This window comes from Lates calcarifer, linkage group LG20 (genome assembly GCF_001640805.2).
Source record: "Lates calcarifer isolate ASB-BC8 linkage group LG20, TLL_Latcal_v3, whole genome shotgun sequence".
In the NCBI taxonomy this organism is placed as follows: domain Eukaryota; kingdom Metazoa; phylum Chordata; class Actinopteri; family Centropomidae; genus Lates; species Lates calcarifer.
The window spans coordinates 17,671,369-17,696,590 of NC_066852.1; the positions used below are offsets into that span (position 1 = coordinate 17,671,369).

At 31.5% G+C, this 25,222-nt stretch overlaps 1 long non-coding RNA gene across 1 annotated transcript; it reads right to left on the bottom strand.

The window, feature by feature from the left end:
- Positions 1–22,013: 22,013 nt before the first annotated feature.
- On the bottom strand, positions 22,014–24,955 carry LOC108893266 (uncharacterized). The gene is made up of 3 exons (XR_001962637.2): positions 24,874–24,955; positions 23,430–23,489; positions 22,014–22,110 (listed from the first exon to the last, which is right to left on the bottom strand). It is a non-coding gene; the product is annotated as an uncharacterized LOC108893266 (long non-coding RNA).
- Positions 24,956–25,222: the final 267 nt, after the last annotated feature.

Below are 25,222 nucleotides of genomic sequence, written 5' to 3' on the forward strand. Positions count from 1 at the left end.
AGGTCATCAGCGGTTACAGCAGATCTGTACTCAACTATTGTCTTTCATCCACCAAACTGTCAGACCACTATAGTGCTCTTTTTTTAATGATTCATGACTAATGGCATCCCCACCTCAGTCTCTAACAATGTATTTCTTTCAATCAGCCCATTTTATAAAAATGGTATATGTGCATGTGTGCATGCATGTACTTTATTAATTTAATTCATTTAGGCAAAAATCAGTCTCCTTTGTGTCACTGCAGCCACAAATTTCTTGCCCCTTCAAATCAAAATTTTAGAAGGTAAGGAAACACATTTGAATTGATTACCCACAAAATGAATGTGTTGAAAGTTAACACAATTAATCACAGTAGTTTAAAAGGCCGACTAAAAAGCCGTCAGTAAATATCCGATCAGTGTCACTCATGGATGTATTATAAGGCACCGTATCCAGTTCTTATAATACACCCATGATCCGGACCTTATCGGTATTCTACCTTCCCAATGGATGTATTATAACAGCAATCGAGGCAGTTGCTAGGCAGAACAGTCAGCTGGCCAATTGGCGTTTTTTCTGCCCTGTGTTGTCATTGGCCGCGATTTTGTGGGCGGAGCGCAGAGAGGCGGAGAAACGAAGCCGGAAAACAAATTTAAACCAAGGTTTGGGCCTTTTCTTCGGTTTGTCAGTACTATGAGAAAAGTTCATTCCCGAATTAAAGTTAATTACTGAAGAAGCCTGGCTGCTAAAACAAGCTTTGGAGCTGTTTTTTTTTGTCGAACACGAGTCGAATAGGAGTGAGGCTGGAGGTTGAATTCACCTGCAGTAAGGTAAGGCTAAGGAGCAAACTAGTTAGCGGCTAGCGTTAGCATTAATGTTATCGGACAGCGTTAGCATTAGCATTACCTTGTAATGATATTGTTTAATTTAATTCTGTCATCAGTCGTTTTATCGCGTGGCTAAGAGTGTGTTAGGAATTCTGTGACTGAGGCGTCCCTGACATGCGTTATGCACCATTAACGTGACAGGTGAAAACACAAGGAGCTCTTGATAGTCTGTTTAAATCCCTGTTGGAATTGTGTACAGTCACTTTGCCGACATTTTGCATCTCCTTGTAACTTTCTGTTCCATCCTGGTCATTTTAGTTCGGTTTACAGCGGCCTATCATGTCGTTGTCGTTGTTTTGTGTCTGTTTGTGGTTTTGTATTATATTTCGACTGTACCTGGCTGCTTTACACCTGAATCTCAGCGTTAGCATTAGCATTAGCTTTTATATGTGTGGGTTAAAGTGTGTTTGTGTTTCTGTGACTATACCGTTCCTGACATGAGTTGTGAGCACCTTACAGAGGTAAGGTAACTGTTACATAGTCTGTTTGTCTGATTATCATGCCGTTGTCTTGGATTGTTAAGGATCAGTCAAAATAGGATTGAAAAATATTTTAACTTCATTTTGATTGTACATGATCATAAAATCTTAATTGTGTGTCTTTGCTAGACACACTAGACTACACCGTACAAAACAATATCAATTTTACAAATGAAATATTGGAGTGAGTTGTTCATAAGTGTGTTTATTTTAACTCTTGGTCAGAGGGTGATTTTAATAATATCTTTACAGTGTATAACGACCAATTCTACACTTACTTAAAATGTTTCACATAACCTGCTGGTAAGACCTCTGTAAATTTGGTTGTTATTCATTAAATGAAAACACCACAAAACAAAGTCATTTTGTTAATAAGAGGAAGATTGAAATTTGAAATAATGATTCTGTATGTGACGGTCTCTGTTGAAAGAAATACTCAAGACTTTTTACTGAAGTATAATAAACAACACAAGTTAAAATTCAGCATTCATGTACTTAACTGATAGTGTTTATTGTTGTTCTGCAGTTCACAGTAACGTACATGGTTGCTTCAGTGATTAGTTGATAGACACACAATTAATAATCATTTTACTTTTTCCCAAATATTTGTTGTGTTGGTTCTTCAGGAGGTGATGACATTCAACTGTTCAGCCCTCTAATGTTTGTTAAATATTCTCGCTCAGCTGTAATGTTAAATATTTGTCTGTGTTTTCATGGTTAAACTGTTGATGAGGAATAGGTAGTAGTGTATTGATCATTTTCCTTTGTATGTTTCTCTTTGATTTCCTCCAGGTGTCACCACTTTGTCCACAACATCATCCGCGATCGCAGAGACATGGTCCATGATCGGAGAGACATTGTTGAGGATGAGGGAGACATCGTCCTCGATCAGAGACATTGTCCACGATCGCAGAGACCTTGTCAAAGATGAGGGAGACGTTGTCCATGATCAGAGACATTGTCCCATGCTTCGTAGAGACCTTGCGATAGAATCGGCGGAGACGGGGGTCACCGATTTGACGGCATTGCCCGCGATCATGGAGACATTGTCGATGATCACAGAGACACCGTCTATGATCTCAGAGACATCGCCCACGATCACAAAGACATTGGCCATGATCACAGAGACTTTGTCCATAATCTCGGAGACATTGTCCGTGATCACAGAGACGTAGTCCACGATCACAGAGAGTCTTCGTACAATGAAGAAGTTCTTTGAGACCTGGACAGATGCCTCCAGGTAAAAAAAAAAAAGGTGACATTTCAACCGTCTCTCAAATGTCACAGAGCTAAACAATAACCATGTAGCAGAAGTGCTAATATCAATAAAGTGTAATAACAGAAGTAATCAGCAGCAAAAATAATGTAAGTAATGTATTAGTAATCTGTATTAATAGAAATAGTGTAATTTAGAAGTAATTAGTAATATCAGAAGTAAGATGTAGTAGTTATCTGTACTATAAAAGTAGTTTGCAGTAACTGAATGTAGTTTGCATCAAACTAAAAGTTATCTGTAAAGTTAGAAATAATATGTAATAAAAAAGTCATCTAAAAGTGATGCAGAAGTAATAGTAACATAGTAACTTACACACAGGTGAAAATGTCACAGTATACTAAGGTGTCGAAAATAACAAAAAATGCATAACATAGTAAAATATGAATGTAAAAACAATGTCATAGTAAGGCATCAAAAAACGCCATAGTGTAGTGTGGTGTCAAAAACAATTAAAAAATGTTATAGTATATTAAGGTGTCAAACAATGTCATACTATACTAAGGCCTCAAAATGGTCAAAAAAGGTCATAGCATAGTAAGCTGTCAAAAAAATTAAGGCATCAAAAATGGTCAAACAATGTTATAGTATAGAAAGGCATCAAAAATCGTCACAACACAGTAAGTAAATGTGATTAAAAATCATTAAAATATTTAAAAAAAAACAAAAACAGACACCATAGTACAGAATGCAGAGAAAAATGTCATAGAATGTAATGCCGTTAAGAATAACAAAATTAAGGTGTCAGAAATGCCCAAAAAAATACATAGTAAGGCATCAAAAATCATCACAAAATGTCATAGTATTGTATGGTGTCAAAAACCATCAAAACATGTCATAGTATAGTAAGGTGTCAAAATAGTCAAAAAATGTCATAGTATATTAAGGTGTCAAAAACTGTCAAAAAAAGGTCAATATATTAAGGCATCAAAAATCATCACAAAATGTCATAGTATTGTAAGACATCAAAAACCATAAAAAAAATGTCATAAATAGTAAGGCATGTAAAACCATCAAATGCTGTGGTTTAGCTGTATTGTTAAATATTTGTCTGTGTTTTCATGGTTAAACTGTTGATGAGGAATAGGTAGTAGTGTATTGATCATTTTCCTTTGTATGTTTCTCTTTGATTTCCTCCAGGTGTCACCACTTTGTCCACAACATCATCCGCGATCGCAGAGACATGGTCCATGATCGGAGAGACATTGTTGAGGATGAGGGAGACATCGTCCTCGATCAGAGACATTGTCCACGATCGCAGAGACCTTGTCAAAGATGAGGGAGACGTTGTCCATAATCTCAGAGACATTGTCCGCGATCACAGAGACGTAGTCCACGATCACAGAGAGTCTTCGTATGGTGAAGTTCTTTGAGACCAGGACAGAGGCCTCCAGGTAATTGACAACAGACGTAAAAAATGTCAAAAAAATCATGGTTTAGTAAGGTATCAAAATGGCATGAAACTGTGATTGTATGGTAAAACATAAAAATGTCATAGGATAATGAGGGATAATAGCATCTTAATATAGTAAGGCATTAAATATTGTAAAAAGAGCCAAAAAATGTCAGTAATGTGTCAAAAACTGTCAAAAATGTCATAGTATAGTAAGGCATGAGAAATTGTCAAAAAATGTTACAGTATGCTAAGTCATAAAAACGTCATAGTATAGTAAGGCATTAAAATATGGTCACCAATAGGTCAAATACGGTCAAAACATGTAATGTTATAGTAAGGCGTCAAAAGTGGTTAAAAAAAATGGTATAGTACAGTAAGGCATCAAAAAAAGTCATAGTATACTAAGACGCCAAAAATCACCAAAAAATGTTATAGTATAGTAAGGAGTGAAAAACTATTAAAGGCATGAGAAATTGTCAAAAAATGTTACAGTATACTAACTCATAAAAATGTCATAATAAAGCGTCAAAAATCGTCAAAAAATGGTATAGTACAGTAAAGCGTCAAAAAATGTCAGTAATGTGTCAAAAACTGTCAAAAATGTCATAGTATAGTAAAGCATCAAAACGGTCAAAAAATTTAATAGTATAGTATGGCATCAAATGTCGTCAAAAAATGTCATAGCATAATATGGCATCAACAACTGTCAAAAAATGTTGTAGTATAGTAAGGAGTCAAAATCGGTCAAAAAATGTCATAGTATAGTATGGCGTCAAAACCATCATAGTGTAGTAAGGCGTCAAATAATGTCATGGTATAGTATGGTCTCAAATACGGTCAAAAAATGTAATAGTATAGTATGGCATCAAATGTTGTCAAAAAATGTCAGTAATGTGTCAAAAAATGTCACAGTATACTAAGTCATAAAAAAGTCATATGGCAAATGTCAAGGCATTAAAATATGGCAAAAAATTTCATATTATAATAAGGTCAAATACGGTCAAAAAATGTCATAGTATACTAAGGCATAAAAAAATGTCATAGTATAGTATGGCATCAAATGTCGCCAAAAAATGTCATCATATAGTGTGGCGCCAAAAGTGGTCAAAAAATGGTATAGTACAGTAAGGAGTCAAAAAATGTCATAGTACAGTAAGGCATCAAAAACCATCAAAAAATGTCATCATATAGTATGGCGTCAAAGATGGTCAAAAAATCATACAGTACAGTAAGGCATCAAAAACCATCAAAAAATGTCATAGTACAGTAAAGCGTCAAAAAATGTCTTCATATAGTATACTAAGGCATTAAAAAATGTAGTATAGTATGGAGTCAAAAATCACCAAAAAATGTCATAGTATAGTAAGGAGTCAAAAGTGGTCAAAAAATGTTATAGTACAGTCAGGCATCAAAAAATGTCATCATATAGTGTGGCATCAAAAGTAGTCAAAAAATGGTATAGTACGGTAAGGCGTCAAAAAATGTAGTCTAGTAAGGAGTCAAAAACCATCAAAAAAATGTCATAGTATAGTATGGTCTCAAAAATGGTCAAAAAATGTCAGTAATGTGTCCATAACTGTCAAAAATGTCATAGTATAGTAAGGCATGAGAAATTGTCAAAAAATGTCTTCATATAGTATACTAAGGCATTAACAAATGTCAAAAATGTCATAGTATAGTAAGGTGTCAAAAATCACCAAAAAATGTCATAGTATAGTAAGGAGTCAAAAGTGGTCAAAAAAGGTCATAGTACAGTAAGGAGTCAAAAACCATCAAAAAATGTCATAGTATAGTATGGCATCAAATGTCGTCAAAAAATGTCATCATATAGTATGGCGTCAAAAATGGTCAAAAAATCATATAGTACAGTAAGGCATCAAAAACCATCAAAAAATGTCATAGTACAGTAAAGCATCAAAAAATGTCTTCATATAGTATACTAAGGCATTAACAAATGTCATAGTATAGTAAGGTGTCAAAAATCACCAAAAAATGTCATAGTATAGTAAGGAGTCAAAAGTGGTCAAAAAAGGTCATAGTATAGTATGGCATCAAATGTCGTCAAAAATGTCATCATATAGTATGGCGTCAAAAATGGTCAAAAAATCATATAGTACAGTAAGGCATCAAAAACCATCAAAAAATGTCATAGTACAGTAAAGCATCAAAAAATGTCTTCATATAGTATACTAAGGCATTAAAAAATGTCAAAAATGTCATAGTATAGTAAGGTGTCAAAAATCACCAAAAAATGTCATAGTATAGTATGGTCTCAAAAATGGTCAAAAAATGTCAGTAATGTGTCCATAACTGTCAAAAATGTCATAGTATAGTAAGGCATGAAAAATTGTCAAAAAATGTTACAGTATACTAACTCATAAAAACATCATAGTATAGTAAAGCGTCAAAACGGTCAAAAAATGTAATAGTATAGTATGGCATCAAATGTCGTCAAAAAATGTTGTAGTATAGTAAGGAGTCAAAAACGGTCAAAAAATGTCAGTATAGTATGGCGTCAAAACCATCATAGTGTAGTAAGGCGTCAAATAATGTCATGTTATAGCATGGTCTCAAAAACGGTCAAAAAATGTCAGTAATGTGTCAAAAAATGTTATAGTATACTAAGTCATAAAAATGCCATCAAAAAAAAACATAAAAAAATGTCTTCATATAGTATACTAAGGCATTAAAAAATGTCAAAAATGTCATAGTATAGTAAGGTGTCAAAAATCACCAAAAAATGTCATAGTATAGTAAGGAGTCAAAAGTGGTCAAAAAAGGTCATAGTACAGTAAGGAGTCAAAAACCATCAAAAAATGTCATAGTATAGTATGGCATCAAATGTCGTCAAAAAATGTCATCATATAGTATGGCGTCAAAAATGGTCAAAAAATCATATAGTACAGTAAGGCATCAAAAACCATCAAAAAATGTCATAGTATAGTATGGCATCAAATGTCGTCAAAAAATGTCATCATATAGTATGGCGTCAAAAATGGTCAAAAAATCATATAGTACAGTAAGGCATCAAAAACCATCAAAAAATGTCATAGTACAGTAAAGCATCAAAAAATGTCTTCATATAGTATACTAAGGCATTAAAAAATGTCATAGTATAGTAAGGTGTCAAAAATCACCAAAAAATGTCATAGTATAGTAAGGAGTCAAAAGTGGTCAAAAAAGGTCATAGTATAGTATGGCATCAAATGTCGTCAAAAAATGTCATCATATAGTATGGCGTCAAAAATGGTCAAAAAATCATATAGTACAGTAAGGCATCAAAAACCATCAAAAAATGTCTTCATATAGTATACTAAGGCATTAAAAAATGTCAAAAATGTCATAGTATAGTAAGGTGTCAAAAATCACCAAAAAATGTCATAGTATAGTATGGTCTCAAAAATGGTCAAAAAATGTCAGTAATGTGTCCATAACTGTCAAAAATGTCATAGTATAGTAAGGCATGAAAAATTGTCAAAAAATGTTACAGTATACTAACTCATAAAAACATCATAGTATAGTAAAGCGTCAAAACGGTCAAAAAATGTAATAGTATAGTATGGCATCAAATGTCGTCAAAAAATGTTGTAGTATAGTAAGGAGTCAAAAACGGTCAAAAAATGTCAGTATAGTATGGCGTCAAAACCATCATAGTGTAGTAAGGCGTCAAATAATGTCATGTTATAGCATGGTCTCAAAAACGGTCAAAAAATGTCAGTAATGTGTCAAAAAATGTTATAGTATACTAAGTCATAAAAATGCCATCAAAAAAAAAACATAAAAAAATGTCTTCATATAGTATACTAAGGCATTAAAAAATGTCAAAAATGTCATAGTATAGTAAGGTGTCAAAAATCACCAAAAAATGTCATAGTATAGTAAGGAGTCAAAAGTGGTCAAAAAAGGTCATAGTACAGTAAGGAGTCAAAAACCATCAAAAAATGTCATAGTATAGTATGGCATCAAATGTCGTCAAAAAATGTCATCATATAGTATGGCGTCAAAAATGGTCAAAAAATCATATAGTACAGTAAGGCATCAAAAACCATCAAAAAATGTCATAGTACAGTAAAGCATCAAAAAATGTCTTCATATAGTATACTAAGGCATTAAAAAATGTCATAGTATAGTAAGGAGTCAAAAGTGGTCAAAAAAGGTCATAGTATAGTATGGCATCAAATGTCGTCAAAAAATGTCATCATATAGTATGGCGTCAAAAATGGTCAAAAAATCATATAGTACAGTAAGGCATCAAAAACCATCAAAAAATGTCATAGTACAGTAAAGCATCAAAAAATGTCTTCATATAGTATACTAAGGCATTAAAAAATGTCAAAAATGTCATAGTATAGTAAGGTGTCAAAAATCACCAAAAAATGTCACAGTATAGTAAGGAGTCAAAAGTGGTCAAAAAAGGTCATAGTATAGTATGGCATCAAATGTCGTCAAAAAATGTCATCATATAGTATGGCGTCAAAAATGGTCAAAAAATCATATAGTACAGTAAGGCATCAAAAACCATCAAAAAATGTCATAGTATAGTATGGCATCAAATGTCGTCAAAAAATGTCATCATATAGTATGGCGTCAAAAATGGTCAAAAAATCATATAGTACAGTAAGGCATCAAAAACCATCAAAAAATGTCATAGTACAGTAAAGCATCAAAAAATGTCTTCATATAGTATACTAAGGCATTAACAAATGTCATAGTATAGTAAGGTGTCAAAAATCACCAAAAAATGTCATAGTATAGTAAGGAGTCAAAAGTGGTCAAAAAAGGTCATAGTATAGTATGGCATCAAATGTCGTCAAAAAATGTCATCATATAGTATGGCGTCAAAAATGGTCAAAAAATCATATAGTACAGTAAGGCATCAAAAACCATCAAAAAATGTCATAGTACAGTAAAGCATCAAAAAATGTCTTCATATAGTATACTAAGGCATTAAAAAATGTCATAGTATAGTAAGGTGTCAAAAATCACCAAAAAATGTCATAGTATAGTATGGTCTCAAAAATGGTCAAAAAATGTCAGTAATGTGTCCATAACTGTCAAAAATGTCATAGTATAGTAAGGCATGAAAAATTGTCAAAAAATGTTACAGTATACTAACTCATAAAAACATCATAGTATAGTAAAGCGTCAAAACGGTCAAAAAATGTAATAGTATAGTATGGCATCAAATGTCGTCAAAAAATGTTGTAGTATAGTAAGGAGTCAAAAACGGTCAAAAAATGTCAGTATAGTATGGCGTCAAAACCATCATAGTGTAGTAAGGCGTCAAATAATGTCATGTTATAGCATGGTCTCAAAAACGGTCAAAAAATGTCAGTAATGTGTCAAAAAATGTTATAGTATACTAAGTCATAAAAATGCCATCAAAAAAAAAACATAAAAAAATGTCTTCATACAGTATACTAAGGCATTAAAAAATGTCAAAAATGTCATAGTATAGTAAGGTGTCAAAAATCACCAAAAAATGTCATAGTATAGTAAGGAGTCAAAAGTGGTCAAAAAAGGTCATAGTACAGTAAGGAGTCAAAAACCATCAAAAAATGTCATAGTATAGTATGGCATCAAATGTCGTCAAAAAATGTCATCATATAGTATGGCGTCAAAATGGTCAAAAAATCATATAGTACAGTAAGGCATCAAAAACCATCAAAAAATGTCATAGTACAGTAAAGCATCAAAAAATGTCTTCATATAGTATACTAAGGCATTAAAAAATGTCAAAAATGTCATAGTATAGTAAGGTGTCAAAAATCACCAAAAAATGTCACAGTATAGTAAGGAGTCAAAAGTGGTCAAAAAAGGTCATAGTACAGTAAGGAGTCAAAAACCATCAAAAAATGTCATAGTATAGTATGGCATCAAATGTCGTCAAAAAATGTCATCATATAGTATGGCGTCAAAAATGGTCAAAAAATCATATAGTACAGTAAGGCATCAAAAACCATCAAAAAATGTCATAGTATAGTATGGCATCAAATGTCGTCAAAAAATGTCATCATATAGTATGGCGTCAAAAATGGTCAAAAATCATATAGTACAGTAAGGCATCAAAAACCATCAAAAAATGTCATAGTACAGTAAAGCATCAAAAAATGTCTTCATATAGTATACTAAGGCATTAAAAAATGTCATAGTATAGTAAGGTGTCAAAAATCACCAAAAAATGTCATAGTATAGTAAGGAGTCAAAAGTGGTCAAAAAAGGTCATAGTATAGTATGGCATCAAATGTCGTCAAAAAATGTCATCATATAGTATGGCGTCAAAAATGGTCAAAAAATCATATAGTACAGTAAGGCATCAAAAACCATCAAAAAATGTCTTCATATAGTATACTAAGGCATTAAAAAATGTCAAAAATGTCATAGTATAGTAAGGTGTCAAAAATCACCAAAAAATGTCATAGTATAGTATGGTCTCAAAAATGGTCAAAAAATGTCAGTAATGTGTCCATAACTGTCAAAAATGTCATAGCATAGTAAGGCATGAAAGATCGTCAAAAAATGTTACAGTATACTAACTCATAAAAACATCATAGTATAGTAAAGCGTCAAAACGGTCAAAAAATGTGATAGTATAGTATGGCATCAAATGTCGTCAAAAAATGTTGTTGTATAGTAAGGAGTCAAAAACGGTCAAAAAATGTCATAGTACAGTAAAGCATCAAAAAATGTCTTCATATAGTATACTAAGGCATTAACAAATGTCATAGTATAGTAAGGTGTCAAAAATCACCAAAAAATGTCATAGTATAGTAAGGAGTCAAAAGTGGTCAAAAAAGGTCATAGTATAGTATGGCATCAAATGTCGTCAAAAAATGTCATCATATAGTATGGCGTCAAAAATGGTCAAAAAATCATATAGTACAGTAAGGCATCAAAAACCATCAAAAAATGTCATAGTACAGTAAAGCATCAAAAAATGTCTTCATATAGTATACTAAGGCATTAAAAAATGTCAAAAATGTCATAGTATAGTAAGGTGTCAAAAATCACCAAAAAATGTCATAGTATAGTATGGTCTCAAAAATGGTCAAAAAATGTCAGTAATGTGTCCATAACTGTCAAAAATGTCATAGCATAGTAAGGCATGAAAGATCGTCAAAAAATGTTACAGTATACTAACTCATAAAAACATCATAGTATAGTAAAGCGTCAAAACGGTCAAAAAATGTAATAGTATAGTATGGCATCAAATGTCGTCAAAAAATGTTGTAGTATAGTAAGGAGTCAAAAAACGGTCAAAAAATGTCAGTATAGTATGGCGTCAAAACCATCATAGTGTAGTAAGGCGTCAAATAATGTCATGTTATAGCATGGTCTCAAAAACGGTCAAAAAATGTCAGTAATGTGTCAAAAAATGTTATAGTATACTAAGTCATAAAAATGCCATCAAAAAAAAACATAAAAAAATGTCTTCATATAGTATACTAAGGCATTAAAAAATGTCAAAAATGTCATAGTATAGTAAGGTGTCAAAAATCACCAAAAAATGTCATAGTATAGTAAGGAGTCAAAAGTGGTCAAAAAAGGTCATAGTACAGTAAGGAGTCAAAAACCATCAAAAAATGTCATAGTATAGTATGGCATCAAATGTCGTCAAAAAATGTCATCATATAGTATGGCGTCAAAAATGGTCAAAAAATCATATAGTACAGTAAGGCATCAAAAACCATCAAAAAATGTCATAGTATAGTATGGCATCAAATGTCGTCAAAAAATGTCATCATATAGTATGGCGTCAAAAATGGTCAAAAAATCATATAGTACAGTAAGGCATCAAAAACCATCAAAAAATGTCATAGTACAGTAAAGCATCAAAAAATGTCTTCATATAGTATACTAAGGCATTAAAAAATGTCATAGTATAGTAAGGTGTCAAAAATCACCAAAAAATGTCATAGTATAGTAAGGAGTCAAAAGTGGTCAAAAAAGGTCATAGTATAGTATGGCATCAAATGTCGTCAAAAAATGTCATCATATAGTATGGCGTCAAAAATGGTCAAAAAATCATATAGTACAGTAAGGCATCAAAAACCATCAAAAAATGTCTTCATATAGTATACTAAGGCATTAAAAAATGTCAAAAATGTCATAGTATAGTAAGGTGTCAAAAATCACCAAAAAATGTCATAGTATAGTATGGTCTCAAAAATGGTCAAAAAATGTCAGTAATGTGTCCATAACTGTCAAAATGTCATAGTATAGTAAGGCATGAAAAATTGTCAAAAAATGTTACAGTATACTAACTCATAAAAACATCATAGTATAGTAAAGCGTCAAAACGGTCAAAAAATGTAATAGTATAGTATGGCATCAAATGTCGTCAAAAAATGTTGTAGTATAGTAAGGAGTCAAAAACGGTCAAAAAATGTCAGTATAGTATGGCGTCAAAACCATCATAGTGTAGTAAGGCGTCAAATAATGTCATGTTATAGCATGGTCTCAAAAACGGTCAAAAAATGTCAGTAATGTGTCAAAAAATGTTATAGTATACTAAGTCATAAAAATGCCATCAAAAAAAAAAACATAAAAAAATGTCTTCATATAGTATACTAAGGCATTAAAAAATGTCAAAAATGTCATAGTATAGTAAGGTGTCAAAAATCACCAAAAAATGTCATAGTATAGTAAGGAGTCAAAAGTGGTCAAAAAAGGTCATAGTACAGTAAGGAGTCAAAAACCATCAAAAAATGTCATAGTATAGTATGGCATCAAATGTCGTCAAAAAATGTCATCATATAGTATGGCGTCAAAAATGGTCAAAAAATCATATAGTACAGTAAGGCATCAAAAACCATCAAAAAATGTCATAGTACAGTAAAGCATCAAAAAATGTCTTCATATAGTATACTAAGGCATTAAAAAATGTCATAGTATAGTAAGGAGTCAAAAGTGGTCAAAAAAGGTCATAGTATAGTATGGCATCAAATGTCGTCAAAAAATGTCATCATATAGTATGGCGTCAAAAATGGTCAAAAAATCATATAGTACAGTAAGGCATCAAAAACCATCAAAAAATGTCATAGTACAGTAAAGCATCAAAAAATGTCTTCATATAGTATACTAAGGCATTAAAAAATGTCAAAAATGTCATAGTATAGTAAGGTGTCAAAAATCACCAAAAAATGTCACAGTATAGTAAGGAGTCAAAAGTGGTCAAAAAAGGTCATAGTATAGTATGGCATCAAATGTCGTCAAAAAATGTCATCATATAGTATGGCGTCAAAAATGGTCAAAAAATCATATAGTACAGTAAGGCATCAAAAACCATCAAAAAATGTCATAGTATAGTATGGCATCAAATGTCGTCAAAAAATGTCATCATATAGTATGGCGTCAAAAATGGTCAAAAAATCATATAGTACAGTAAGGCATCAAAAACCATCAAAAAAATGTCATAGTACAGTAAAGCATCAAAAAAATGTCTTCATATAGTATACTAAGGCATTAACAAATGTCATAGTATAGTAAGGTGTCAAAAATCACCAAAAAATGTCATAGTATAGTAAGGAGTCAAAAGTGGTCAAAAAAGGTCATAGTATAGTATGGCATCAAATGTCGTCAAAAAATGTCATCATATAGTATGGCGTCAAAAATGGTCAAAAAATCATATAGTACAGTAAGGCATCAAAAACCATCAAAAAATGTCATAGTACAGTAAAGCATCAAAAAATGTCTTCATATAGTATACTAAGGCATTAAAAAATGTCATAGTATAGTAAGGTGTCAAAAATCACCAAAAAATGTCATAGTATAGTATGGTCTCAAAAATGGTCAAAAAATGTCAGTAATGTGTCCATAACTGTCAAAAATGTCATAGTATAGTAAGGCATGAAAAATTGTCAAAAAATGTTACAGTATACTAACTCATAAAAACATCATAGTATAGTAAAGCGTCAAAACGGTCAAAAAATGTAATAGTATAGTATGGCATCAAATGTCGTCAAAAAATGTTGTAGTATAGTAAGGAGTCAAAAACGGTCAAAAAATGTCAGTATAGTATGGCGTCAAAACCATCATAGTGTAGTAAGGCGTCAAATAATGTCATGTTATAGCATGGTCTCAAAAACGGTCAAAAAATGTCAGTAATGTGTCAAAAAATGTTATAGTATACTAAGTCATAAAAATGCCATCAAAAAAAAAACATAAAAAATGTCATCATATAGTATGGCGTCAAAAATGGTCAAAAAATCATATAGTACAGTAAGGCATCAAAAACCATCAAAAAATGTCATAGTACAGTAAAGCATCAAAAAATGTCTTCATATAGTATACTAGGCATTAAAAAATGTCAAAAATGTCATAGTATAGTAAGGTGTCAAAAATCACCAAAAAATGTCACAGTATAGTAAGGAGTCAAAAGTGGTCAAAAAAGGTCATAGTACAGTAAGGAGTCAAAACCATCAAAAAATGTCATAGTATAGTATGGCATCAAATGTCGTCAAAAAATGTCATCATATAGTATGGCGTCAAAAATGGTCAAAAAATCATATAGTACAGTAAGGCATCAAAAACCATCAAAAAATGTCATAGTATAGTATGGCATCAAATGTCGTCAAAAAATGTCATCATATAGTATGGCGTCAAAAATGGTCAAAAAATCATATAGTACAGTAAGGCATCAAAAACCATCAAAAAATGTCATAGTACAGTAAAGCATCAAAAAATGTCTTCATATAGTATACTAAGGCATTAACAAATGTCATAGTATAGTAAGGTGTCAAAAATCACCAAAAAATGTCATAGTATAGTAAGGAGTCAAAAGTGGTCAAAAAAGGTCATAGTATAGTATGGCATCAAATGTCGTCAAAAAATGTCATCATATAGTATGGCGTCAAAAATGGTCAAAAAATCATATAGTACAGTAAGGCATCAAAAACCATCAAAAAATGTCATAGTACAGTAAAGCATCAAAAAATGTCTTCATATAGTATACTAAGGCATTAAAAAATGTCAAAAATGTCATAGTATAGTAAGGTGTCAAAAATCACCAAAAAATGTCATAGTATAGTATGGTCTCAAAAATGGTCAAAAAATGTCAGTAATGTGTCCATAACTGTCAAAAATGTCATAGCATAGTAAGGCATGAAAGATTGTCAAAAAATGTTACAGTATACTAACTCATAAAAACATCATAGTATAGTAAAGCGTCAAAACGGTCAAAAAATGTAATAGTATAGTATGGCATCAAATGTCGTCAAAAAATGTTGTAGTATAGTAAGGAGTCAAAAACGGTCAAAAAATGTCAGTATAGTATGGCGTCAAAACCATCATAGTGTAGTAAGGCGTCAAATAATGTCATGTTATAGCATGGTCTCAAAAACGGTCAAAAAATGTCAGTAATGTGTCAAAAAATGTTATAGTATACTAAGTCATAAAAATGCCATCAAAAAAAAACATAAAAAATGTCTTCATATAGTATACTAAGGCATTAAAAAATGTCAAAAATGTCATAGTATAGTAAGGTGTCAAAAATCACCAAAAAATGTCATAGTATAGTAAGGAGTCAAAAGTGGTCAAAAAAGGTCATAGTACAGTAAGGAGTCAAAAACCATCAAAAAATGTCATAGTATAGTATGGCATCAAATGTCGTCAAAAAATGTCATCATATAGTATGGCGTCAAAAATGGTCCAAAAATCATATAGTACAGTAAGGCATCAAAAACCATCAAAAAATGTCATAGTACAGTAAAGCATCAAAAAATGTCTTCATATAGTATACTAAGGCATTAAAAAATGTCATAGTATAGTAAGGTGTCAAAAATCACCAAAAAATGTCATAGTATAGTAAGGAGTCAAAAGTGGTCAAAAAAGGTCATAGTACAGTAAGGAGTCAAAAACCATCAAAAAATGTCATAGTATAGTATGGCATCAAATGTCGTCAAAAAATGTCATCATATAGTATGGCGTCAAAAATGGTCAAAAAATCATATAGTACAGTAAGGCATCAAAAACCATCAAAAAATGTCATAGTATAGTATGGCATCAAATGTCGTCAAAAAATGTCATCATATAGTATGGCGTCAAAAATGGTCAAAAAACATATAGTACAGTAAGCATCAAAAACCATCAAAAAATGTCATAGTACAGTAAAGCATCAAAAAATGTCTTCATATAGTATACTAAGGCATTAACAAATGTCATAGTATAGTAAGGTGTCAAAAATCACCAAAAAATGTCATAGTATAGTAAGGAGTCAAAAGTGGTCAAAAAAGGTCATAGTATAGTATGGCATCAAATGTCGTCAAAAAATGTCATCATATAGTATGGCGTCAAAAATGGTCAAAAAATCATATAGTACAGTAAGGCATCAAAAACCATCAAAAAATGTCATAGTACAGTAAAGCATCAAAAAATGTCTTCATATAGTATACTAAGGCATTAAAAAATGTCAAAAATGTCATAGTATAGTAAGGTGTCAAAAATCACCAAAAAATGTCATAGTATAGTATGGTCTCAAAAATGGTCAAAAAATGTCAGTAATGTGTCCATAACTGTCAAAAATGTCATAGCATAGTAAGGCATGAAAGATTGTCAAAAAATGTTACAGTATACTAACTCATAAAAACATCATAGTATAGTAAAGCGTCAAAACGGTCAAAAAATGTAATAGTATAGTATGGCATCAAATGTCGTCAAAAAATGTTGTAGTATAGTAAGGAGTCAAAAACGGTCAAAAAATGTCAGTATAGTATGGCGTCAAAACCATCATAGTGTAGTAAGGCGTCAAATAATGTCATGTTATAGCATGGTCTCAAAAACGGTCAAAAAATGTCAGTAATGTGTCAAAAAATGTTATAGTATACTAAGTCATAAAAATGCCATCAAAAAAAAACATAAAAAAATGTCTTCATATAGTATACTAAGGCATTAAAAAATGTCAAAAATGTCATAGTATAGTAAGGTGTCAAAAATCACCAAAAAATGTCATAGTATAGTATGGCGTCAAAAATGGTCAAAAAATCATATAGTACAGTAAGGCATCAAAAACCATCAAAAAATGTCATAGTACAGTAAAGCATCAAAAAATGTCTTCATATAGTATACTAAGGCATTAAAAAATGTCAAAAATGTCATAGTATAGTAAGGTGTCAAAAATCACCAAAAAATGTCACAGTATAGTAAGGAGTCAAAAGTGGTCAAAAAAGGTCATAGTACAGTAAGGAGTCAAAAACCATCAAAAAATGTCATAGTATAGTATGGCATCAAATGTCGTCAAAAAAATGTCATCATATAGTATGGCGTCAAAAATGGTCAAAAAATCATATAGTACAGTAAGGCATCAAAAACCATCAAAAAATGTCATAGTATAGTATGGCATCAAATGTCGTCAAAAAATGTCATCATATAGTATGGCGTCAAAAATGGTCAAAAAATCATATAGTACAGTAAGGCATCAAAAACCATCAAAAAATGTCATAGTACAGTAAAGCATCAAAAAATGTCTTCATATAGTATACTAAGGCATTAACAAATGTCATAGTATAGTAAGGTGTCAAAAATCACCAAAAAATGTCATAGTATAGTAAGGAGTCAAAAGTGGTCAAAAAAGGTCATAGTATAGTATGGCATCAAATGTCGTCAAAAAATGTCATCATATAGTATGGCGTCAAAAATGGTCAAAAAATCATATAGTACAGTAAGGCATCAAAAACCATCAAAAAATGTCATAGTACAGTAAAGCATCAAAAAATGTCTTCATATAGTATACTAAGGCATTAAAAAATGTCAAAAATGTCATAGTATAGTAAGGTGTCAAAAATCACCAAAAAATGTCATAGTATAGTATGGTCTCAAAAATGGTCAAAAAATGTCAGTAATGTGTCCATAACTGTCAAAAATGTCATAGCATAGTAAGGCATGAAAGATTGTCAAAAAATGTTACAGTATACTAACTCATAAAAACATCATAGTATAGTAAAAGCGTCAAAACGGTCAAAAAATGTAATAGTATAGTATGGCATCAAATGTCGTCAAAAAATGTTGTAGTATAGTAAGGAGTCAAAAACGGTCAAAAAATGTCAGTATAGTATGGCGTCAAAACCATCATAGTGTAGTAAGGCGTCAAATAATGTCATGTTATAGCATGGTCTCAAAAACGGTCAAAAAATGTCAGTAATGTGTCAAAAAATGTTATAGTATACTAAGTCATAAAAATGCCATCAAAAAAAAACATAAAAAAATGTCTTCATATAGTATACTAAGGCATTAAAAAATGTCAAAAATGTCATAGTATAGTAAGGTGTCAAAAATCACCAAAAAATGTCATAGTATAGTAAGGAGTCAAAAGTGGTCAAAAAAGGTCATAGTACAGTAAGGAGTCAAAAACCATCAAAAAATGTCATAGTATAGTATGGCATCAAATGTCGTCAAAAAATGTCATCATATAGTATGGCGTCAAAAATGGTCAAAAAATCATATAGTACAGTAAGGCATCAAAAACCATCAAAAAATGTCATAGTACAGTAAAGCATCAAAAAATGTCTTCATATAGTATACTAAGGCATTAAAAAATGTCATAGTAGTAAGGTGTCAAAAATCCAAAAATGTCATAGTATAGTAAGGAGTCAAAAGTGGTCAAAAAAGTCATAGTACAGTAAGAGTCAAAAACCATCAAAAAATGTCATCAGTATAGTATGGCATCAAATGTCGTCAAAAAATGTCATCATATAGTATGCGTCAAAAATGGTCAAAAATCATATAGTACAGTAAGGCATCAAAAACCATCAAAAAATGTCATAGTATAGTATGGCATCAAATGTCGTCAAAAAATGTCATCATATAGTATGGCGTCAAAAATGGTCAAAAAATCATATAGTACAGTAAGGCATCAAAAACCATCAAAAATGTCATAGTACAGTAAAGCATCAAAAAATGTCTTCATATAGTATACTAAGGCATTAAAAATGTCATAGTATAGTAAGGTGTCAAAAATCACCAAAAAATGTCATAGTATATAAGGAGTCAAAAGTGGCAAGTGTCATAGTATAGTATGGCATCAAATGTCGTCAAAAAATGTCATCATATAGTATGGCGTCAAAAATGGTCAAAAAATCATATAGTACAGTAAGGCATCAAAAACCATCAAAAAATGTCATAGTACAGTAAAGCATCAAAAAATGTCTTCATATAGTATACTAAGCATTAAAAAATGTCATCATAGTATAGTAAGGTGTCAAAAATCACCAAAAAATGTCATAGTATAGTAATGGCAGTCAAAAGTGCGTCAAAAAATGTCATATAGTACAGTAAGGCAGTCAAAAACCATCAAAAAATGTCATAGTATAGTATGCATCAAATGTCGTCAAAAAATTCATCATTCATAGTATGGCAGTGTAGTAAGGCGTCAAATAATGTCATTTATAGCATGGTCTCAAAACGTCAAAAAATGTCAGTAATTTCAAAAAATTATAGTTACTAAGTCATAAATGCCATCAAAAACCATCAAAAAATGTCTTCATATAGTATACTAAGGCATTAAAAAATGTCAAAAATGTCATAGTATAGTAAGGTGTCAAAAATCACCAAAAAATGTCATAGTATAGTAAGGAGTCAAAAGTGGTCAAAAAAGGTCATAGTATAGTATGGCATCAAATGTCGTCAAAAAATGTCATCATATAGTATGGCGTCAAAAATGGTCAAAAAATCATATAGTACAGTAAGGCATCAAAAACCATCAAAAAATGTCATAGTACAGTAAAGCATCAAAAAATGTCTTCATATAGTATACTAAGGCATTAAAAAATGTCAAAAATGTCATAGTATAGTAAGGTGTCAAAAATCACCAAAAAATGTCATAGTATAGTAAGGAGTCAAAAGTGGTCAAAAAAGGTCATAGTACAGTAAGGAGTCAAAAACCATCAAAAAATGTCATAGTATAGTATGGCATCAAATGTCGTCAAAAAATGTCATCATATAGTATGGCGTCAAAAATGGTCAAAAAATCATATAGTACAGTAAGCATCAAAAACCATCAAAAAATGTCATAGTATAGTATGGCATCAAATGTCGTCAAAAAATGTCATCATATAGTATGGCGTCAAAAATGGTCAAAAAATCATATAGTACAGTAAGGCATCAAAAACCATCAAAAAATGTCATAGTACAGTAAAGCATCAAAAAATGTCTTCATATAGTATACTAAGGCATTAAAAAATGTCAAAAATGTCATAGTATAGTAAGGTGTCAAAAATCACCAAAAAATGTCATAGTATAGTATGGTCTCAAAAATGGTCAAAAAATGTCAGTAATGTGTCCATAACTGTCAAAAATGTCATAGCATAGTAAGGCATGAAAGATTGTCAAAAAATGTTACAGTATACTAACTCATAAAAACATCATAGTATAGTAAAGCGTCAAAACGGTCAAAAAATGTAATAGTATAGTATGGCATCAAATGTCGTCAAAAAATGTTGTAGTATAGTAAGGAGTCAAAAACGGTCAAAAAATGTCAGTATAGTATGGCGTCAAAACCATCATAGTGTAGTAAGGCGTCAAATAATGTCATGTTATAGCATGGTCTCAAAAACGGTCAAAAAATGTCAGTAATGTGTCAAAAAATGTTATAGTATACTAAGTCATAAAAATGCCATCAAAAAAAAAAACATAAAAAAATGTCTTCATATAGTATACTAAGGCATTAAAAAATGTCAAAAATGTCATAGTATAGTAAGGTGTCAAAAATCACCAAAAAATGTCATAGTATAGTAAGGAGTCAAAAGTGGTCAAAAAAGGTCATAGTACAGTAAGGAGTCAAAAACCATCAAAAAATGTCATAGTATAGTATGGCATCAAATGTCGTCAAAAAATGTCATCATATAGTATGGCGTCAAAAATGGTCAAAAAATCATATAGTACAGTAAGGCATCAAAAACCATCAAAAAATGTCATAGTACAGTAAAGCATCAAAAAATGTCTTCATATAGTATACTAAGGCATTAAAAAATGTCAAAAATGTCATAGTATAGTAAGGTGTCAAAAATCACCAAAAAATGTCATAGTATAGTATGGTCTCAAAAATGGTCAAAAAATGTCAGTAATGTGTCCATAACTGTCAAAAATGTCATAGTATAGTAAGGCATGAAAGATTGTCAAAAAATGTTACAGTATACTAACTCATAAAAACATCATAGTATAGTAAAGCGTCAAAACGGTCAAAAAATGTAATAGTATAGTATGGCATCAAATGTCGTCAAAAAATGTTGTAGTATAGTAAGGAGTCAAAAACGGTCAAAAAATGTCAGTATAGTATGGCGTCAAAACCATCATAGTGTAGTAAGGCGTCAAATAATGTCATGTTATAGCATGGTCTCAAAAACGGTCAAAAAATGTCATAGTACAGTAAAGCATCAAAAAATGTCTTCATATAGTATACTAAGGCATTAACAAATGTCATCATATAGTATGGCGTCAAAAATGGTCAAAAAATCATATAGTACAGTAAGGCATCAAAAACCATCAAAAAATGTCATAGTATAGTATGGCATCAAATGTCGTCAAAAAATGTCATCATATAGTATGGCGTCAAAAATGGTCAAAAAATCATATAGTACAGTAAGGCATCAAAAACCATCAAAAAATGTCATAGTACAGTAAAGCATCAAAAAATGTCTTCATATAGTATACTAAGGCATTAAAAAATGTCATAGTATAGTAAGGTGTCAAAAATCACCAAAAAATGTCATAGTATAGTATGGTCTCAAAAACCATCAAAAAATGTCATGTCCCCAAAAAAGGGGGCGTCCTCATAGCCGTATGGTTAGGGCGTGTACCATGTGGACCCTAGTGGTCTGAGCAGGTGGACCCCAGTTCGACTCCCTATCTGGCCGGACCTTTACTGCATGTCATTCCCCCACTCTCTGTCCCTGTTTCCTGTCTCTCTCTCACTGTCCTCTTAAAAAAAAAAAAAAAAAAAAATTAGTCGTGTCAAAAATGTAATATTATAGTAAGGCATAAAAAGCCACCAAAAAAATGTCAGAGAATAGTATGTCTTAAAAATATTTAGATTTACTGATCAGTTTCTGTGATTAACACGTGTTCTTTTCTCTGCAGAAGGAGAAGACGACAGCAGTTGAAGACCTGAAGTGGATGAAAGAAAACAAAAACGTTATGAAGCTGTTAATTAGATAAAAGATCTCTACCATCTATAATTTAGACATGGGCACATTTTCCAAAGACTAATGTGTCTTTAAACACCTGTAAGAACTTTCAACTGCTTATGATAAAATTATTTAATTAATAATTGTACCACAGGCAGTGATGATCACAAATATGCTTAGTAGACATGTTCATCTTTGTAAAATGTGCTCATAACTACATTAACCCTAACCAGTGTTTCCTTGTGGTCAAATGCTGTGATGCTGTGATTTGTTAAATGTTGTCTGGAATAAAGTCATTAAAAGTGTCTTCCTAAGTCTTTTAAGTTGTATTTCTCTATTTCGAAATTGATGTTATACAAATCATTTTATTATAAGAAAATGTCATGATGATGATTCTCATGTTTACATTTTTTAGATTTTTTTTTAAGGTTTTATATTTTACACTCATTGTTTAGACATATTTTTAAAGGTTTTTAAATAATTTCTAATAAGTTTCATACTTATGTTTATATTATTATATTAAAATATATTTTTAAAAGTTTCAAATAAAGATTTTAAAGACTTTATACTTGTTTTTTAGACTTGTTTGAGGGTACTTAACCTTTTATGAATTTGATATTTATTGTTTAGATATTTTTTTAAGGTTCTAAATGTATTTTTATTTTAGAAGTTCCATGCTCAATTCTTAGACCCATTTTTAAAGGTTTTTAATAGATATTTTTAAGGTTTTAATCTTATTTATCACACCTGTTTTTAAGGCTTTTTAAAAGTTTTATCCTTATTTTTATAATTTTATGCTTAATTTTTAGACATATTTTTGAAGGTTTTACAATTAATATTTAAAGGTTTACAAGTTATGTCAAGATTTACACTTATTTTTTATTAAAATGGTCACTATTCTATTCTAAACTATAGTTTTATAATTTTTGTTTTATTTATATATATTTTGTATATGTATAAGTAAAACTGATAAGTTACAACTATTCTATTTTTAAGGTTTTTAAAATGTTTTATCCTGTTAGACTTATTCCTTTAACTTTTGACATGTACTTATTTTTTTAGCCCTATTTATTGTAAATATTAAACATTGTTTCTATTCTATTCTAAAATAAGGTTTTCTGTCTTTTGTTTTATATATATATGTATTTTGTTATACATTTTTTTTACATTTATTTTTTGCAACTACATTGTTGAAAATAAAAATTTAAATTGATAAGTTACAACAGCTTTAATTTGTTGCTATTTGTTCCAGACAAGAGGTTTTAAGAGTCAGACTGAAAAGAAAAAAAACACACTGACCTTGTGGAAATGTCTTCACGCCTGTCTCTTCTCTGTGATTTATTGGTTGGAGTTTGAATACTGTGGAAAAAAATACAACAAACATAAATATAAAGATGTAACCTTTAACATGTCAAAATAAAAGCACATAGAGTTTCTGAGTATTGAATTTCAAACTGTCAAAAGATAGAGAAGTAACACATAATAATCTACAAAGAAACCAGAGTGTGGACTAACTGGTTATGGACTAATCAGAACTAGTCCAAGAGTTAAATTTGCCTTATACACAAAGACAAAGGAGAAGCTGCTCTGACTGAAGGACTGACTCTGCCAGCTCCTAATAGTCACACAACAGCAGTGGATGGAAATCTTTTCTTCTCCAAAGTCAGTTAAAATTTGAAATAACTTTGGTTGATAGAAGCTAAAATGAAGCAAAATGACAGTGTTTCATATTTATGATTTAGTGTACTAATGAGAAAGAGAGAGGGAGAGACAGAGAGATGGAGACAAAAAATGGATGGATGGACAGAGAGAGGGGAAGGGAGACACAGAGAAAGTGCGTGTGTAGAGGGGGACAGAGAAAGCATGAGAGAGAGAGCAAGGAAGAGAGAAAGAGAGACGGAGAAAGAGGCAGAGACGGGGAAGAAGACAGACAGAATTGGAGAGAAAGAGTAAAGTGGGGGTACACACCAAAAGATAATTGGGAGATCAAAGCCAGCAAAGGCCTGATTATCAGTTGGTTCTAACGATTATCTTGCCAGATTCTCCTGTTGTGTGAGTGATTTTACCCTCCCTGATCTGCTCCAAAGATGATCGGATTGATAATTATTAAAAATGTTCAATATTTATGGTTGAAAATCCTGTATGTACATCAGAGTACACTGATGAAAACCAAGTGCGCACTCTGTGGATTGTCACCACCGCCCAATGGGGCGTTGGCCAATCGGGAAGCAAGCTGACTGAAGACAGAAGCACAACAAACAATGTTTGCCATGTTTGAGTCCAGACTCTGGTTGTTGGTGGTGAATTTGTTAGTGTGTGGTGTGCTGTGTTGGTCATCTCATTATTGTGCATTATTATAAGAATAATGATATTATTTGTGCTCATGTGTGTGGTCTCTCACATTTTCAAAATCGGATATGATTTTAAATGCCAGGCTTAAGAGAGCGAGGGAGAGAGACGGAGAGATGGGGAGGGGGTGAGGGAGAGTGAGAGACAGAAAGAGACAGAGAGTGAGAAGGAGCAAGAGGGAGGGAGAGACAGAGAGAGAGAGCTGATGTTTACATTGTACATACATACATACATGTACATATACTGTACATTCATGAACTATGTAAATAAACTTAAATAATTAGTTAAGTCTTTTTGTGACAACTATTCAGACTTCAAATCAATTACTGAAGATATATAATTTAAAGTCAGTGCTCTGTGTTGGACAGTTGATGTAAAGCTTTTTGTGAATTACCTGGAGACCTCTGTCCTGGTTTCAAAGAACTTCTTCATTGTACGAAGACTCTCTGTGATCATGGACAAAGTGGTGACACCTGGAGGAAATAAAAAGAGAGACATACATAGGAAAATGATCCACACACTATGACCTATTCTTCATCAACAGTTTAACCCCAAAACACACATAAATATTCAACATTACAGCCAAACCAGAGCTTTTTCCAAACGTTTCAGGAGTGTCTCAGAAAATTTGCTGTTTACTGTCACATATAACAAGAAAAAGCATCCCACCTTTAAGAATCAATAATTATAAATAATGGGGGTGTAATGACACAGACCTACACTGATACATCGATTCACTGATC